The sequence below is a fragment of the Alosa pseudoharengus genome, unplaced genomic scaffold (genome assembly GCF_046254945.1).
Source record: "Alosa pseudoharengus isolate Yale_2024_CS ecotype anadromous, Long Island Sound unplaced genomic scaffold, YU_APseudo_1.1 YU_APseudo_1.1_scf_3, whole genome shotgun sequence".
In the NCBI taxonomy this organism is placed as follows: domain Eukaryota; kingdom Metazoa; phylum Chordata; class Actinopteri; order Clupeiformes; family Clupeidae; genus Alosa; species Alosa pseudoharengus.
In genome coordinates this window covers 6,986,555-7,005,961 of record NW_027468718.1, presented here as the reverse complement: position 1 = coordinate 7,005,961, position 19,407 = coordinate 6,986,555, and the positions used below count along the sequence as shown (strand labels likewise).

Below are 19,407 nucleotides of genomic sequence, written 5' to 3'. Positions count from 1 at the left end.
GATGGGTCAAGTGTCGTATCGTTGACTAAATCACATATTTGCGATGTGGTAATGGTAATTTAGATATACAAATATTTCACATATTTTTCAATGATGTTTTATTTCTATACTGTTTTGGTTCTCATCGTATCCGCCCGAAAGGAGTTCTTTTCCCGCCCATAATTTACCCGTTATGGCAACTTTTCTGCGGGTACCCATCGGGTACGCGCGGATACCCAACCCGTTGCAGGACTCTGCTTCAACGTTAGCGTAGTAATATTAATTAACACCTAATTGTAGATCCTATCCACCACAGAGTTTAGAATTCATGCTTGATCGACCCCTCAGCCTCCCCCTCCCCTCTGAGCGAGAGAGAGGCACACACACTAGAGATGCGCAGATTTATTTATAGAGCTATTATTTTAACCTTGATTGCATAGCAAAACTTATCATCCATCCGCCATCCATTCGCACCAAAGTTTTTTTAAACAAATTTTCAAAACAGCACCCGCCCGCCATCCGCTGGTTGTTTTAATGTATATGGGTGATGTGGCACTGCTGACGTGAGGCAAGAAAGCTCTTGCCTGTTCTAGAAAGATCCAATGCAGCAAATATAAAAGGCTAGTGCTGGGCGGTATGACCAAAAATGTATAGCACGGTATTTTTCAAAATGCTTACGGTTTCACGGTATATGACGGTATTTTTTTCCCCCTTCTTGAGATTCTCAGCTTTAAAATTGTATATAGCATGACTATGGTAGTTCATGATAAGGTGCAAAAAAAATGCATGGGGGTTGTTGGGGGGTCATTAAGTGCACCTTCCCCATGATCCTCAGATGAGTCTTGTGAAACTTGAGTGGTTGTAACTATTCCTGTCTTGTAATCTTTCAATGTATGTGGGTTGTGTTTTCGATTCTTGTGAGAGTGAAATGTCCCATATGTTTGTTTGAAAGCAGCAACTCCCAAACATACAAGTTACAGTTTCATTACTCCTCAGATGAGTGGCAATATGTATAAAATAATCCCTCTCTGTATGAAGATCGCAACAAGCACACAAATGACAATTGAACGTTTAATAGTTTGAGTAACTCCTGAGACTTTACTTTAGGATGGGATCTACTCAAATGAATGTGCATTCCACGTCTTAAAGGAACATGGACAGTTTGAGTGTGGGCAAGGGTAGCGTTGGTGATGTCGTCTAAAATGTTTTAGTAGCTCATATCTTGTAGATAGAGAAACACTACATTCCTTACACCTCCACATCCTGTGTAAACTATGCTTTCTGCAAGTTGCCGCCAAATGCAAAAAGGGAATGAGGACAATCAGGTCTTTCTGGGATTTTGCACATTTGCAATACTGGAATCCTCCAGGAAAACATTCCTTGTGAAAAGGTAATGAAAAGGTTGAAATCACAAGAGTGCACCTTTAACTGGTGGTCACTGGTACAGCTGTAATTCAGATCGGAGTCGGAAGAACACTTGCAGTCAGACAGCAGATCAGCATACCTTGGCCGTGCCCTTGCTGTGATGGAGAGAGAATAATTAACAGGCTATCTTGAATGATCTTATATCATAGTTAGACTTAACATGAAGAGTGGTGGATAGGGGCAGCAAGCATTTGCACAAATATTTAATGAGGAGATTTTTTTTCAGTCATCTGCCCTCTTGATAAGTTACTGTTACAGCTTAATTTTTCACAATCAAAACACTTGCTTTCATTTCCTCTTGTTTGCATCCCTATGTACCCAACAATGCAGTACATTGTTTGATATGATCAACAAGCACACACTCACATTGCTCCACTTCAGCCCTCCTGTTAGTTACTACATTGAACATTCCAATGCTGCATCTACATTCACGTGCATTCTGAAGACGACCTACGGGGTCTCCCAGGCATTTTATCAGGGTTTTACCTTCACTGAGGCACACATCCACTCACTAACCTGACTCTCGCCAGATGAATTACGAGTCAGGTTATCCACTCACACCCACACAACCAAACTAACCTTCGATAAACCTTGCAGACTTTATGACTCGACACCATACCAGCTTCTATCACGTTCCACTAACTCGTGAAAAATAAATCATGCTAGGCCTACTCTCACTCATGAATTTTCTCAAACACAACTGGAAAACTTCAGAAAATGTCCACAAAATGCATTAGCATAGATAGAGCAACGGTTTTCGATTGCTAAGCCTCTTAGTTTAGCTGTTGGTTGGTAAAATATTTATCAACACCTAATTGTAACGTTTTCATGCTGTATTAAACTTAAAGTGGAATTTTTGCCTTATATAACATGAACACACATAATAGCTACAGTTGATAAACTTACGTTTTAGAACTTAGAAGGCAGGCTCCAAGTCTCTTCGTAGTCACCAGCAGGACGTCCAAAAGAAAGACCATACCAGAGAATGACCATGCTACAAGACAATTCTTCGTGTATTTTCAGGTGTTTGCATCCTGCCCAATAGCACTCACGCCATCTATTGGTCAGGAGCAGGCTAGACTACATTTTTTTGTAAAAAATCGATTGTCTCATGTTATTTTAACTTAATTGAATCTATTAAAATCTATACAGTTGAACTGCAAGCACATATGACATGATTTATTTAAGTAAATGTTGGAAACACAATATTTTATCGTAGGAAGTACATGTTACCCAGGTAAAAATGAACTGTAAAATTTCATATTAAAACTGTAAAGTACTTCATGGTTGAACTGTTAAAGTTCACTGTAAACAATCATCCATGTTTACAATTTTACTATGAAAGTTCATAGCATTTCGTGGTAATTTGGTCGAAATTACTTTGAAATTAACTGTCAAAGTTCATGGTGAAAACATTGAAATTAACTGTCAAAGTTCATGGTGAAAACATCAACTTGTGAATGTTTCACGGTTCAGCATTCACAGTTCTACTATGAAAATGTATAAATATGATATGTGAAATTTAATATTAAAACCGTAAAATACTTCATGGTTGAACTATTAAAGTTCACTTTAAAACAATCATCCATGTTTACAATTCTACTATGAAAGTTCATTCCAGTTCGTGGTAATTTGGTCGAAATTACTTTGAAATTAACTGTCAAAGTTCATGGTGAAAACATCAATTTGTGAATGTTTCACAGTTCAGCATTCACAGTTCTACTATGAAAATGTATAAATATGATCTGTGAAATTTCATATTAAAACTATAAAATACTTCATGGTTGAACTATTAAAGTTCACTTTAAAACAATCATCCATGTTTACAATTATACTATGAAAGTTCATTGCAGTTCGTGGTAATTTGGTCGAAATTACTTTGAAATTAACTGTCATAGTTCACAGTGAAAACATCAACTTGTGAATGTTTCACAGTTCAGCATTCACAGTTCTACTATGAAAATGTATGAATATGATCTGTGAAATTTCATATTAAAACTGTACTATAATTCATGGTTGAACTATTAAAGTTCACTTTAAAACAATCATCCATGTTTACAATCCTACTATGAAAGTTCATTGCAGTTCGTGGTAATTTGGTCGAAATTACTTTGAAATTAACTGTCAAAGTTCATGGTGAAAACATCAACTTGTGAATGTTTCACAGTTCAGCCTTCACAGTTCTACTATGAAAATTTATAAATATGATCTGTGAAATTTCATATTAAAACTATAAAATACTTCATGGTTGAACTATTAAAGTTCACTTTAAAACAATCATCCATGTTTACAATTCTACTATGAAAGTTCATTGCAGTTTGTGGTAATTTGGTCGAAATTACTTTGAAATTAACTGTCAAAGTTCATGGTGAAAACATCAACTTGTGAATGTTTCACGGTTCAGCATTCACAGTTCTACTATGAAAATGTATAAATATGATCTGTGAAATTTCATATTAAAACTGTAATACTTCATGGTTGATCTGTTAAAGTTAACTGTATAACAATCATCCATGTTTACAATTCTAGTATGAAAGTTCATTGCAGTTCTTGGTAATTTGGTCCAAATTACGTTGAAATTCACTGGTAACTTCATGATGAAAATGTGAATGTTTCACAGTGAATGTTTCACAGTTTAGCATTCACGTTCTACAAAATACAACAAAAATATATAGCACTTGAAAAAAATTCCTGTATTTTTTGCGGGGAAAAATAAGCCAACTGTGTTGCCAGAAAGTCAGTAAAAAAAGCACAACTGTAATAATCTTTACAAAACAACTTGTAAATTTAACATTTTGAACCTGCATATACAACTTTGGATTTCTGCTAAATTAGCATGACCATTACGCTATATAACATTTTTTTCCAGTAAAATTTATATCAAGTTGCCACTTCTTGTACATCAAATCCCATTCAATTTTACTGAAAAATATGAAAGAAGCAACATTATTTCACTGTAAAAGCCTCATTATAGGAGTGTTATTTAATTGAATTTGTTTGTAGATACTCAACAATTATTTACGATGTAATGTCTTTTGATGCATTAATAACTATTTATGCAAAAGCAATATCTGAATATTGCTATGGTATAAAGACTTAAGTATAGTATAGATCTAAAAATACCAGCCTTCTATACAAGTATGTTTCATCATCTGTTCATACACAGATCTAGAGTTGTCTCACAAAGTTTTTTTTTTTAACCAAAAAGACTTTATTGGAGCAAAACCTCTGTAAATTCTAGGGAAAGAGTTTACAGACATTAGTGTACTACAAACTGGCATTGGCAAAAAACACTCAGTAACAATGGAATGTAAACAAAAATATATCTTAAACTCTTTACCTTGAAGAACTAAACAGATAAAGAACTCAAAGTAAAATCTTACTGAGCTTAGTAAATAATCAGACATCATGACATCAGAATTGGGGTGAGAACTCTGGGGTACATATGAAGACAGATGTGTTTGTCTCCTCCACTGTAGATCTATTCGCTGGGTTGATGGAATAGAAACACCTTGGGAAAGAGAAGAGAGAGAGAAAAAAACACTATTAAATATAGCTGCAAGCAGCAATGAGGGGGCCAAGCAAACAAGCTGGAGTTGCCATGCAACTCAATGTTGTTACATCAGATATATGGCTATAAGCAGTCACAGCAAGTTTCATGTCAAACAACCGAAGATTGGTTAGAATTTAAGTTCACTTCCTGTTTAGCAGCGTTGCCACCTATTTCGATTGGCTGTCACGAGCAAACAATTTTGTCAATTGCTTCAGAAAGTAATGCACTAATAAGGCATTCTGTGAAGATGGTCTGTGCCATCATGGTGGAAATTGACGGCATAGGATGTGTAGAACTCGGCTTGGTCCAAGGATTCCAAAGATACCTTATTTTTGAAAATCAGGCCAATGGGTCAAAAGTTACGCGTATGAACGCACATCCAACTTTGGCCTGTTGGTGGCGCTAGAGATGCCGGCATCTTTTTACCAAACGGTTCTATGGGCTGCCAGACTCCCATGGCGGAATAATAGGGAAGAAAACATACAAACACAATAGGTGCCTACACAGCTTCGCTGCTTGGCCCCCAATAACACAAAGCCTCAATTAACGAACAAAACCATAATTCAAGCAATAAATCTTTTTTTTATTATTATTATTAAGGCCTTTTATTCAGATAGAACAGTGGAGATGACAGCTACAGTTGGGCCACTGCGCCCCTTCAAGCATGAGAAGTCCCCCATGCCACGATAGCAGCTATTATACAGTATTTTCTTCAGTTCAATAAAGTAAAAATGTTAAATAACAAAATCCAAAAATACTTTACCTCTAGAAACTCCAGGGTTGGTGCCAGTTCTGTAATTCCAGTGTTGCCCCTACAATGTATTCAGCAGCGACGCAGCGACACTCCTAGAATTCAAGCACCACTGCAAAAAAGTTGCCTAATTTAAAAAAAAAGACACAAATAAACTTCGGGAACAGCTGCCATTCGTTCCTCTCCAGGTTTGATGTCAACAAATAATAGTAGGCTAACGTTGAAGGCACAGTCAGGGATTCCACAGGAGATCACATTTGTTTGTGTTTATGTTTAAGTTTATTAGCAGATGCAATTTTGTGCAAAAAAAAAAAACGTAGGCTACATTATGTTAACCAAGGAACCAAATTAAATATGCCAGCAAGGTAGCTCGCCCCTACTTTCAGTAGCCTATTCCCAGATAAATTCCACACATTGTTTCGTTTATGTTTGTTCTATATATACAGTCAATGCTTTCAAGCCCTGTGTTGCTAACATACCTATGCTGTGAAACTAAGGTCTAGCTTATTGGTGGGTTTAATTGAATGTGAGTAATAGGATACGCAACCATTTACATCTGGAGATAGTTTGTAATTCCTGTAGAGCTCACCAAAATGATCATTACAAGACACTTATCTCTTACAATCCAAGATAGATTTTCTTTGAGTTGTTAGGCTTTTGAGCATTTTTTTTGTTGAGCATTTCCCCTTTAAAAAAGGATAAGTAAAGGTAAATGGTAAATTTGGCTGGGGTAATTCACAAAGCAGTATAACCTTTTGTAGAACTGTTCAAAAAGACAGCCAACCCCTAAAAAGATTGCATCATGCCATATGTTTCAATACATTCATATATTTTGTAATTCACATTAAGTTCATATCTTTTTAATAATTCATATTCTGTGACCTACATAATTATTAATAGTCAACTAAGTATTCAATATTAATTTCATATTGGTTTTAAACCATAAGTCTACACTTCTCTTTAATGTCATTACATTGTATTGGTGGTGCGTCAGTCTAATTGAGTGCCTGTCACTTTAAGGACGTGATAGTAGCCTAATTAAATATCTGAGTGAATCTCACTGTTTTTGGGTAAGAGTGGAAATAACTTTTTGCATAGTGCATTAGGATATGTGGATGCATGAAATCTTTCTTGGATCATAGAAGAGATAAGTGTCTTGCAATGGTATTAATTTCTATGATTTTGGTAAGCATTACACAAACTAGACTCACAAGCAAACATGATATGAGCTTGTGAGTGTAGTTTGTGTAACAAGGACATCTTCAGATGTAAAAGTTTGCCAATGGGTTGGATAGCCTACTCAAATGTAAGTAAACCAAGTAGTCCTATTTGAACTTACTTTCACAGCCTAGCAACACCAGGTTGAGAGATGCAAGTTAGGAGACCATTAATGTTAGCCTTCTATTTATTGTCATCAAAACGGCAGAGGAACGAACAAGTCTCTGGCGGTCTCTCGTGTCTGCAAAAATGAGTTTGGCATCTGGCTCAATATTCTGCGCAAGGGACTGTTGTGGTAGGTGAAATTTCACAATGATTTGTCAAATTTGCGGACAAGTTGCGGTGTTTGGACAAAATTGCAAGGCCACACAGAATTTGAGGGGATTTGTCGAATTTGCATTAATTGTTGCGATCGCAAAATCCTGGAGGGACTGTTAATAGCATGGCCATTACATTATAATTAGATTAACTAGCTGAACAACACAGGTGACCACTTCATACTTTCTTACTGCATCATCATAACTATTCCACCTGTGTGGATGGTTAAAATTCTGAAGAAGCTACAGCCAAAATATTTTCATCCATAGATAAAAAAAAAAAAAAGCCCCCTACCATGGCTTGATCACAACTTCCGGCACGTAACAGCACTGCTACTGGAAACATTTCTAGGGGAAACACTGTAGAGGCTATGTGTATGTGTGAGAGAGGGGAGTGTGTTTGTATGTGAGAGAGAGACACGTGTGAAAGAACAAGATGTGTTTGAGGGAGGTATGTATTAGAGAGAGAGAGAGATATGTGTGTGTGGGGGGGTGAGAAAAAGAGAGAGAGAGAAATGTTTAAGGGGCATTGTATAACAGTGACATTGTATAACATTTTCAATTCAGGTATCGATATTTTCATTGTTTAACAGAATAAACATCACAATGGCGAATGCTAGGAAGACACTGTAGTCTCAGCTTCTCTGTGATAGCCTATGCTTGAACATTTACAAGATGTTTACAATGTAAACCTCCTACAGAGAGTGTACATGCACCCATCTAGGTAGCACATGAAATCTCCTACAGTAACAAAACAACTCTATACACTATATTGCCAAAAGTATTGGGTCACCTGCCTTGATTCGCATATGCCTCAACCCTATAGAGCACCTTTGGGAAGAATTAGAGCGGAGACTGAGAGCCAGGCCTTCTCGTCCAACATCAGTGTGACCTCACAAATGCGCTTCTGGAAGAATAGTCAAAAAATCCCATAAACACACTCCTAAACCTTGTGGAAAGCCTTCCCAGAAGAGTTGAAGCTGCTATAGCTGCAAAGGGTGGACCGACGTCATATTACAGTAAACCCTATGGATTAAGAATGGGATGTCACTTAAATTCATATGCGAGTCAAGGCAGGTGACCCAATACTTTTGGCAATATGTATATATAAAGAGATTGCAGAAATTAATTCAAAAGATTAGGGGCAATGTAACACATCACACATGTCAAGTTGCAATATATTATATATACCGGTATATGTTGCAAACAGAAATGTGCTAAACCCACCTTCAGAATCTAGTTCCACAGGGATCTTGATGCCCACGAACCCCCAGCAACTCCTCTGTAAGGCAGAAGGCTTTCTTTACTTCTTCATCTTAAAAGTAAAGGCTCTGACATCACACTCACTTGTCACGTTGCCAAATGAGAGACTTTGGCCGTTTTCTTCCAAACCTCCATTATGCTTAACTGCTAATGTTATGTGGAAGATAGCCACTAACATCACGGTTAAACATTGACATTACACATAGCTCTAGCTAGATCTTACTATATTAATAGTAAGTTATTTGTAGCATGAAGGGACAAAAAGGTGCCGAATTATTTCTAAACTAGGTCTACGTTCACCCTAGCTCCTCAGCAAAGCTCTGGTTAACTAGCTAGCTAGCTAACGTTAGCAGATAGCTAATGTTAGCCATGAAGATGGTGGTTCATATTTTCTATTATTATTAGCTAACGTTACAAACATAAAAAGACAAACTACACTTACCCTTCAATCTCGTGTGACTGGTTATCCAATGTAATCTCTCTTCACCTCCTCTGTCAACTCAGCTTTGAAAAATAAGTCCAACCTTGGAGGATGGATCTAACCAGTGTCTTCTTCAAAGAATCTTTCATTCAACGTCTCCCTTGGTTGTCTGATGACAGCGTCGAGTTTTTGGCGCCAAAAGCAGCTGACACGTTAGAACTAAGGAAGCTAAAATAGTTTCATTGGCAACTATAGTTATTAAAAAGTATCTACATTTAATTATTTAGGCTAATATTTGATAGGCATAAATTAACCTAATGACATGTTTAGAAGCCTACATTCTGAGGCTCTAGTTTGTAAATTTATTTATAGCACATTTGATTAGATTAGATTAAACTTTGTCATTGTGCAGAGTACAAAGAGACAACGAAATGCAGTTTGTGTCTAATCAGAAGTGCAAAAAAGTGCAATGTGATATACAAAGAAGGTGGTGCATTATCATGCACAGTGGTCATCTAATGTGCTTTACATGTAGGCTAATGACACAAGATTAATATGTAGCCCACAATAATGTAAACAGTAGCCTAATATAAACAGCACTAAAGACAAAATAATAATAATAATAATAATAATAATAATAATAAATAAATAAAAAATGCACTTTATAACTCAACCAAAAGACATCAGATTAATCAAAGGCAGTAGAAAATATTAGAGTTTTTAATTTATTTTTAAATCTGATCAAATCTGATCTCTAGGCATCTGAGTTCCAGTGGGCACCATATGGCTAAATGCCATTTCAACCTAGTTTTGACCTTGGGCACTACCAGCAGACCAGCGTCAGTAGATCTAAGAGACCTGGTATGTTTATATTGTGAAAACATGTCTGCAATATATGTTAGGCCCAGGCTGTTTAGTATAGACAATGTAGCACTTTAATTCAATTCTATACCTAACTTGGAGCCAGTGCAAGGACCTGATGATTGGGGTGATGTGATCTCCTTTCTTTGTTCTGGCTGCTGCATTTTGTATTAGTCGGAGGTGTCTGATAAACTTTTGGGGGAGGCCAGTGAGGTGAGCAACCCTGCATGATATACTGTAAAGGCATGGATTCGTTTTTAAATCCTGCTTAGAAACAAATCTTGTCTATATTTCTAAGGTACCAAAATGCTGATTTAGTTATTGTTTCGATGTGCTCATTGAAACTAAGATCTCCATCCATTGTTACACCAAGGTTTTTGACACAGGTTCTGGTTTGAAGTGCTCTAGATTCCAAACAGGTGCTGAGTTTCAATCTCAATTCCAAAACAGAACTCTGTCTTGTCTTTATTTAATTGTAAGAAATTATGTTGCATCCGGCAATTCACTTTTTCAAGACATAGACACAATGGGCCAATCCCAAAGGGAGCCCTGAGGACTAAGGACTCACAGACTTAATTGATCTCAGGTGCTAAGTGAGTGAGTGTGTGAGACCACATGGGCATAGGTATAAATGGAATTGGGACAGCACTTCAGAATGGTTAATAACAAAGACGTTGCTGACACGTGCACTATGCACGTGTGTCGTGCTGTTGTTTACCTTTGTAATTTCTGGATTTCCCTGGTCTCTGCGGTAAACGTCACAACGCTTTGAACTGTGGGTAATTACCTGTGGTGAAGTCCAATGCAGACTCATGGAACGGGGCTCAGTAAGTGTGTATACTCAAACCCTCATGCTTTTTGAAATGCGGCATTGGGACAGCCCTAAGCCCTTACAAATTTTGCGAGAATGTGTACCAAAGTCTGTGGGATTGGCCCAGTGACTCAATGGGACCAACATCATTTGGTGAGAGAGCAAGGTAGACCTGGGTGTCATCTGCATAGATAAGCTACCTTGTACTCTTGAAAGATTTGGCCAAGAGGGAGCATGTACAGGTTAAACAGGTACAGGTTAAGGGGCCCAAGAATAGATCCCTGTGGAACCCCATATGGCATGGTGGTTTTCTCTGATACATAGGTGCTGATAGAAACAAAGTACTTGTCTACTAGGTAGGACTTGAATTTATTAAATGTATGTATCATATTTTACCAGAGTCTGCATTCAGGTGAATGCCATTTACGACTTTGACTAGGGCTGCTTCAGCATGATGTTGAGGAAAGCCTGACTGGAGGTTGTCATTGAAAACTACTTTTCAACTACTTTTCAATAACCTTGTCTATAAAGGGGAGGCTTGAAATATGCCTGTAATTGTTAAGTATAGATTAATCCAGGTTTCTTTTTTTAACCCTCCTGTTATGTTCGTTTCATGTTTACTAGTTTTGTGTTCCCGGTCAGAAATGACCGCTGCATTATAACTTGTTATAAATCCATAGTAGAACATATATGTAAATCAACATGTATAAGTTGCTATTAGTCAATTAATGGGGAGATAATCGATAATCGAATCGAAATCGAATCGGACTGAAAAAATGAATCGTTAGATTAATCGATGCATCGAAAAAATAATCGCTAGATTAATTGTTTAAAAAATAATCGTTTATCCCAGCCCTAGTTGGAATGTGATCATTGCAGCCTCAGTAGACACGAGAGGAGCAGAAAGACACTGACATAACATGAGGGATAGCTGTATTTGTTAGGGGGGGGGGGCATTTACGTTCAGTTGTGAAGACCAATACCCTATTTTGAATGACAAAACAGCTTTGGCATGTGTAACAGCTTAGAATGGTGGCTTACAATACATCCAGCAACATATTTGGGGGCATCCCAAAGTGCTTGGAGGAGAATGCACTGAAGTTCTTGAATTGTCAAGGACCAGTTGGGGCAGTTTCATGTCTCTGTTGCTGAGATAGTTTCGATCGTCAAAAGGTCAGAATTGCCAAGAATCTTGTAGCGGCTGTTTGGGGCATATCTCTGTTCCTGAGATAGTTTCGACCATCAAAAGGTCAGAATTGCTAAGAATCTTGTAGGGGCTGTTTTTAAAGAGTAGAGATTGTTTGTGCTGTGGGGGGTGAGACAAGGTACTCATGTTTTGCATGATATCTCAGCACCCAAACTTGTTATAAATCCATAGTAGCACATATATTATCATCTAATGGTGTGATAGACCTTTGTATGAACGTGTGTTCTATAGATATAACCTATTGAACTTCCATTTGCTGTTTATGGCCTGTAGGCCTCATTGACCTGAGCTCATGCAAGTCAGAAAGGGGAAGATTCTATTGGGGAAAGGTTCCAGTGGGGGCTGGCATAGAAGCAAATAGGGGGAGTGAGGGTGTGTTTGTGTGTGTGTTTTAATGTACAGAAACACACATACAGTCCATCTAATCAATAAGTATGTGTCTGGATTCAATTTTATACACTGACCATTTTCTCACCCATTCATTTCTAATGGCCGGTCATATTTGAGACCGGGAATACACATGGGTGTTAAATAAAACACTCAAATTGTCATGAAAATGATCAAAAATTCTTTTGTGTGTTCAGATGCCCTGTGTTAAGTCATGGCGCCTTATGGTAGTCAGAATAAGGTAACAATATTTTTGAGAGAAAATAATTGTCAATCGGTCACATTTGACCGCAAACACAACAGGAGAGGTTTTATAACTGCAGTCTTAAGTGCTGCTGGGAAAATGCCTGAGCTGAGAATGGTTCACAATTTGCATAAGCTCAAATGCCAAACAGCTGAAAACACTTTTAAAGAAGTTTGTAGGCAGAGCGTCAAGACCGCAGGTACTGTAGATGAACTAAGTTGCAGCACAGTTTTTTCAAGGGTTTGGCCATCATAGCAGTAAATTCAGATAAGGAGGCTACATTTTGTCTAGGCTTGTGGTGAACTCTAATATATTCTAAGAGCACGGGAGTTATTAATGTGTTAATAATGTTACAATTAATGAAGAATGCCTGGCCCTATACATAACTCAGTTATATATGTGGAGTCTCTTTTTGAAGATGAGTTAATCTGAAGCTTAGTGTTTAATTTACGTTCAGCTTTACTACATTTTCTCTTCTGATTTGCTACTGTGATATTCCTCCATGGTGTTTTAGGTTTACTGAAGTCTTTCTAACCTTGGCAGGTGCTATTATACTATATAGGGGGGAGTCAAGGACTCTGAGAATATTAGAGCTAAATTGAGTAAGATGGTCTTCCTGCACACATGATGTCATAGCTACATAGCTAAGGCTTCCATAAAAAGAGTGCTGCTATTCTTATTAATTTATTTGTGGTAATTTGATGGTTTTACTGTAAAATTCACTATGATAGTTCATAGTAACACTGTCAACTTATGGATCTTTTACAGTTCAACCATGAAGTATTTATTAACAGTTCTACCATGACCGCTTTTAATGTGTTCATGATAAGTGATAATGGATGACACTGTGTTCTTTAATCAAAAGTTTGTTTTTTCTGTCATGTTGTTAAACTTTAGTCGATACAAGTAGCCTAACATGTGAGTAAGTAAACATAGCCTATTTGATGACCACATCAAACATGGCATAGGCTTAAAAGTAGCCTAGAGGTAGCACAGGAATGTGAAGGATATAAACAGAGGGAATTCATGTTTTATTTCATACAGTCTGGTATTATCCCAGAAATGTGATTTACTTTTGAAGTTGAAAATGTTTAGTTGAACTGTAAACTTTATAGTACACCTCATAATTATGAAAACCTCAGTCTGACTATAAACAAATTGCAGTCAATCATCATCTTTACTTATTAACTGTAAACTTTAAAGTCCGCATCAGACGTCCGACCATGAAGTTCATAGTAATGGGAGAGTTCATAGTCAAGTTATGATATATTCATGGTCGAACTGTAAAGGCAATGGTAGAACTATAACAAATTTAAGTTGAACTGTAAATTTCATTGTTTTACTGTGAAATTTTACAGTTCATTTTTTCCTGGGTATACTTTAGTAAATATAACAGTCACCTAATTTCCTTTTTTTGGATGTGGAAGGAATTTCCCAGTCCACGGACAGGTGCTGCTGTTAAAATTCTAGGTCCAGTCACAGAAGATGAGCGCAGATGGTCACCATTCAGAGCTCAGTCCTTGAGGTCCTTTCTCTTACTCATGAAAACAACAATATAAAAGCAGCAAATTTATTTTCTTTTCCCTTCACCAACTTTAAAAAGCAGACTTCCTTCACCAGCAAGTAGCCTTGGTAAGTTGGACTTGTAACCGGAGGGTTGCCGGTTCGAGCCCCAACCAGTGGGCCGCGGCTGAAGTGCCCTTGAGCAAGGCACCTAACCCCTCACTGCTCCCCGAGCGCCGCCGTTGAAGCAGGCAGCTCACTGTGTCAGGATTAGTGTGTGCTTCACCTCACTGTGTTCACTGTGTGCTGAGTGTATTTCACTAATTCACGGATTGGGTTAAATGCAGAGACCAAATTTCCCTCACGGGATCAAAAAAGTATATATACTTATACTTATACACTGTAAAACCGAACAGTACAAGTAAAATAATTGTTTTGACTTGTAAACACTCAAAAATTGAAAAAAGTTATTAGTACTCTAATCGTCTGAGTTATTTGAACAAATTCTAACTTTTAAGTTGACAGCACTCATCCGCTTTGAGTCATTTGGAAAAAATAAGAAGCGTGGGAAAAGGTGCCAATGTAGCAAATTTGTAGGTGGAGCTTCTGCCTGGAGACAGCGCTGAGCGAAGACGACGACAACGGTTGACCAGACAGACAGACAAGATACTAGAAGAGAGTAGGCCTGTCAAACTCGATTCCTTTTAAGGATCCGGGTTATTCTGAGTCACTCACTAAACTGATCCGGGTTGAACGAGTCACTTGAGTCAGTATTGCTAAATCGCAAAGAAATTCAGTCCTACGTTCAAGCAGTGCAGTGGGGTGCTTCATTTCGTTAAGTGCCTTCTCATGTTGGATGTGGATCCTCCATGATTTGGTCCATTTGGACCAGGTTTTTGCAGTACTTGAATTTAGCCTAAGAGTTTTTCTCTCCTGGTCAAAGTGCATCCACACATTGTTCATCTTTTTGGTGCTCATGTTGTTTTGTTAACAATAGAAAATTTGCTTAGGTCTAATGCTACTCTGCTACAATGTTTATTACCACTACTATATACTAATAGTAGGCTACTAGGAATCTATTCTAATAGGTATTATATGCAGCTAATACTAGGCAACTAATATTATTAGCCTATTAATCATAGCTATACATATATATATATATATATATATATATATATATATCATGTTAGGTAGCCTAATATAATATCATATAATATAATATAAAATAGCCTAATATAATAGCATCAAAACCTCCACCCACTCACGGGAAAGAAAGTAGTTTGAGCCAGACTGTTTATTTATTGTCTTAACGCCTAAGCAATGGACTTTCAATGTAGACATAGAAACAGGAACGTAGAAATGCCCTGCAGTGAATAAATTATTATTATTGTTATTATTATTATTATTATTACTACTACTAGCCTACTATTCTCATTAGGCCTATATTATTATCACCTTGACACGAGTAGAAACTAGGCTACTTGCTCGTCTACAGATCCACTCATGACAATGTAGCCGGCTGATTCGACTGACTCGCACTCATAACAACATAATGTAACCGGTCCGCTCGGCTGATCCAAATGACCCAGGTAGGCTAGCCTACCCAGCTAACACACAACTAAACAGCCACGTTGCCTATAAGTTGCCAATTGGTCACGGCCAACTAACATTCTGGCAACCTTCCTGCAACGTGGCCACAACGTTGCCACTATGAAGTGGCCATTTGGTGACTTGAGCAACGTTGCCACAACGTGGCGCTAAGGTCATTTGGTAATGTTGCCGTTTGGTGGTGTAAATAACGTGGCCATAACGTGGCCCTATGGTCATTTGGTAACGTTGCCATTTGGTGACTTGAGCAACGTGGCCATAACGTGGCCCTATGGTAATTTGGTAACGTTGCCATTTGGTGGTGTAAATAACGTGGCCGCAACGTGGCGCTTTGGTCATTTGGTAACGTTTCCATTTGGTGACTTGAGCAACGTGGCCATAACGTGGCCCTACGGTCATTTGGTAACATTGCCATTTGGTGGTGTAAATAACGTGGCCGCAACGTGGCGCTATGGTCATTTGGTAACGTTGCCATTTGGTGACTTGAGCAACGTGGCCATAACGTGGCCCTATGGTCATTTGGCAACGTTGCCATTTAGTGGTCTAAATAACGTGGCCGCAACGTGGCGCTATGGTCATTTGGTAACGTTGCCATTTGGTGACTTGAGCAACGTGGCCATAACGTGGCCCTATGGTCATTTAGCAATGTTGCCGTTTCCCAACACCAATTGTTAGCTGAGGTTATATCAAATGCAATAATAATCAGAGATATTATTTATTTATTTATTTTTTAAGTCAAACTATCTTAAAGCCAGAAAAATTGACCACTGGTTTGTACTGTTTATTTACTACCTGATGACTCATCCCCACAAAAATAATGCTAAACTGAGATTAATGTTTACCATCCAGAACTACAATTTTCTAATTTCCACAAACTGAAAAATAGCAATCAAATATATTCAGATACTGAATTGATGAATCGTTTATTTTAAATGCATGTAGGGAACACATTAATAAATCACACTGACAATTCTTTCTATTAACATTTGAAGTAAAATTCATGTGTTTCATGAATTCAAGTGATGTGTACAAACAAACCACGTTGCAGGGTAGGCATTGGTCAACCAGGAGAGAGCATAAAGACCTTGGAGAGGCTGAGGTGGAGAGTAGCTAAACCACTGACTGCTAATCAGAATCCAATCCAAACTATGCTTTATATTAAGTTATAAGAAAATACCAGCAGTGCACATGACCCACAGGATAAGACTGATAACTGACAATCAACCTAAGTTTAATTTTAGTATTCAGTTACCAAGGCTGAAAAAAGGTTAAGCAATTTGAAATTGTGTGAGTAGGAGTGTTGGGTAATGATATAATCACAGGTGTTTTGTTTGGCTGTAACCTCGAGGTTCTGAGGCCGAGTGGCGAAGGTAACAACCCTGCGATCACAAATGCTGTGTTGATTCAATACATTAATTCTGCCGCCGACTAATTAACCTTAAAACACCAGATTATTCTATTGACCTGGGATATTCCCACTTTTGGGAATAGCTGTCTCCTGTCCAATAAGAAAACAAATAATTCCATAGAACCCAAATGTTGTATGAAATCATAGCATGAGAAAATAATTCTACATTACAACACCAGCTTAATTATAATTCAATTATTATTGTATTCACCAAATTATTTGATCAGCAAGTAGGCTAAGTGGTGCCAATCCAACATCAGTTCATATGTCAATTAAGTGTTGCAAGTTTTCTATCAAGCTGAAGTTGTCCTTAAGCCGTAGAGATGCTGGTTCTGCTGTCGCAACTGAGTCAGGGTTATCAATGTTGCCTCCGGTTGTCTCCAAAATGGTGGATCGATCCCTCTTCAGTTCGGTCCCTGGAAAAGAAAAAAAAGGTAAGAATGTCTTAATACTTTCTGTTCACACACTCACAGTTTAATAAAATATCAAGAGAAATGAAAAAGTGTGCATAGACAGCTATACAAGAACAATTGTGTCTAGCTAGCTGAGTTTGACTGCTCCAAAGTCCTTTTAGGCAAGTCCCTCCACTCGGCAGTCATATTGCAACGCTTTTTGGGTACTCATCGGGCATCCTATTCGGCAGAAATACGCATGCACAAGGCTTCACGACACCAGTGTGCTCCAGTGGCGAGTTCACAACACATGATTGGCATGATGTCTGCACAACACAGCACATAATTGGCTCAATGTAGTCACATCACACCACATGATTGGCTCAATGTATACACATGTCGACATTTTGGCGAAGAAGGGGTGGGATATGTGTAGACAACGCCATTGGCGTTACAAACTAACCCCATGCATTTCTATGGAGGATTTTTTGAGTGCTGTCTCCTCATTTGAAAGTCTCTGACTGATCTTGTTTTTATGCCTGTAACTCTACTCTACACCAGATGTGAGGAGTACCACCATGCTGCCCTCTGCAGCCTGTGCATTGGCAATGAGGAGACCAAACATTGTTAATACAAGCTTGCCTTTTAGATGTAACATTAGGTTGAGTCAATTGTCTATGCTTACCTAAATCTTATTTTGCTTTGACATTTTTATGTGCATGCACAAACAAAGTCGATGGAGAAGGGGTGAAGGTGTAACCCACCTAAGCATTGGTTACTAAACCCAAAATTAGTTGCCAATGTTAAATAAATAGGTACATAAATTGAATAAATAACAAAATAATTAACAATCCAGAAGGACATACGATTTTCTAGTCAACGGGAAATGCTTTTATTTTGACAAGCGTGTTGCTTGGATACCAGAATTCGTTTATTTTACGTTCTACTCGATAACGTTACACTTGAATAGACTTTGAATCAAAACCTTTTACTCCTTGACACCTTTCTATCGTGAATCATTTTTAATACCTCTTAAGTCGTTTTACTATTTCTACTTTGTCCTTAATCTTCCCTCATTGTTTTCACGTCTTTATCCACTTCTTTTGAACGCCGGTGAGTAATTTATCTGCTAGCAAAGATTGTTAAGGCTAGCGAGTGATTAGCATCGCGTAGCAGCAATTGCATTAGAATGGGGCTAGCATGTAGCATGCTAGGATAACTTTGAGCTAATTGAATGATATAAAAAACCAATCGGAGATTTACGTTTACTGTACTGCTTTGTTACTGTACTTTACTGTACTGTAATGTTAGTGTTTTAATATTAATATGATATGTGAATGTTATTGAATATGACAAGTGTAATTAGTAGATGGTGTGCTATGATTTTATATGAAATATATGCAGTAACGGACTCCCCAGAGAAGACGTTAGTTTGGCATGTTTTAAGACACGAGCTAGTAGCCTGTGTGTGTGAGATGAAAGTGGAACCCTTTCTCTCATGGTTGGTGACCGAAAACGTTGGCTATGTTGTGCCTCTCTTAATTGAAATGTTGTTTTCTGTAGACCACACTACTAAATTTGGAGGCAGCAACCTGAAGGGGAAGGAGAAGCTGCCACTACTCGGAACCCGGAGTATGCAGCACAATAAAACGTAAGTAAAACTTCGGGACAGTCTGCACAAATTCAAAAAAAGTGCAGCTCTTACCTGAAAGCTAAAGGTTTTCTTCTTTGCTTGCAGGCCCGGTGTTGTGCCCCTTCTGGTTTTTCCACCTACTGGTTTCCGAGCTGTTTCCGAGCCTGTCCAGATGTCATGTATACCTATCAACAGCAACTGACTGCTACCCACGTCGACAGATTCGCTACATATTCATAAACATTTTACTGGCCTTTGCATGTCGCACCTCAATAAAAACTGCACTGAACTGAACTGAATACCTGAGCACTACATTACTATAACATTTTCCAGCGGGGAAAATGCTTTTTTAAAGTAACCTAATTTCGATTCTCTGTGTCGCGCTGGATTCGAACCCTCATCAGCAAAAGTATCACCATGCGAGAC

At 38.0% G+C, this 19,407-nt stretch overlaps 1 long non-coding RNA gene across 1 annotated transcript; it reads right to left on the bottom strand.

The window, feature by feature from the left end:
• Nucleotides 1-16,454: 16,454 nt before the first annotated feature.
• On the bottom strand, nucleotides 16,455-19,407 carry LOC143099583 (uncharacterized). Its single transcript, XR_012981677.1, has 2 exons — nucleotides 19,054-19,407; nucleotides 16,455-17,372 (listed from the first exon to the last, which is right to left on the bottom strand). It is a non-coding gene; the product is annotated as an uncharacterized LOC143099583 (long non-coding RNA).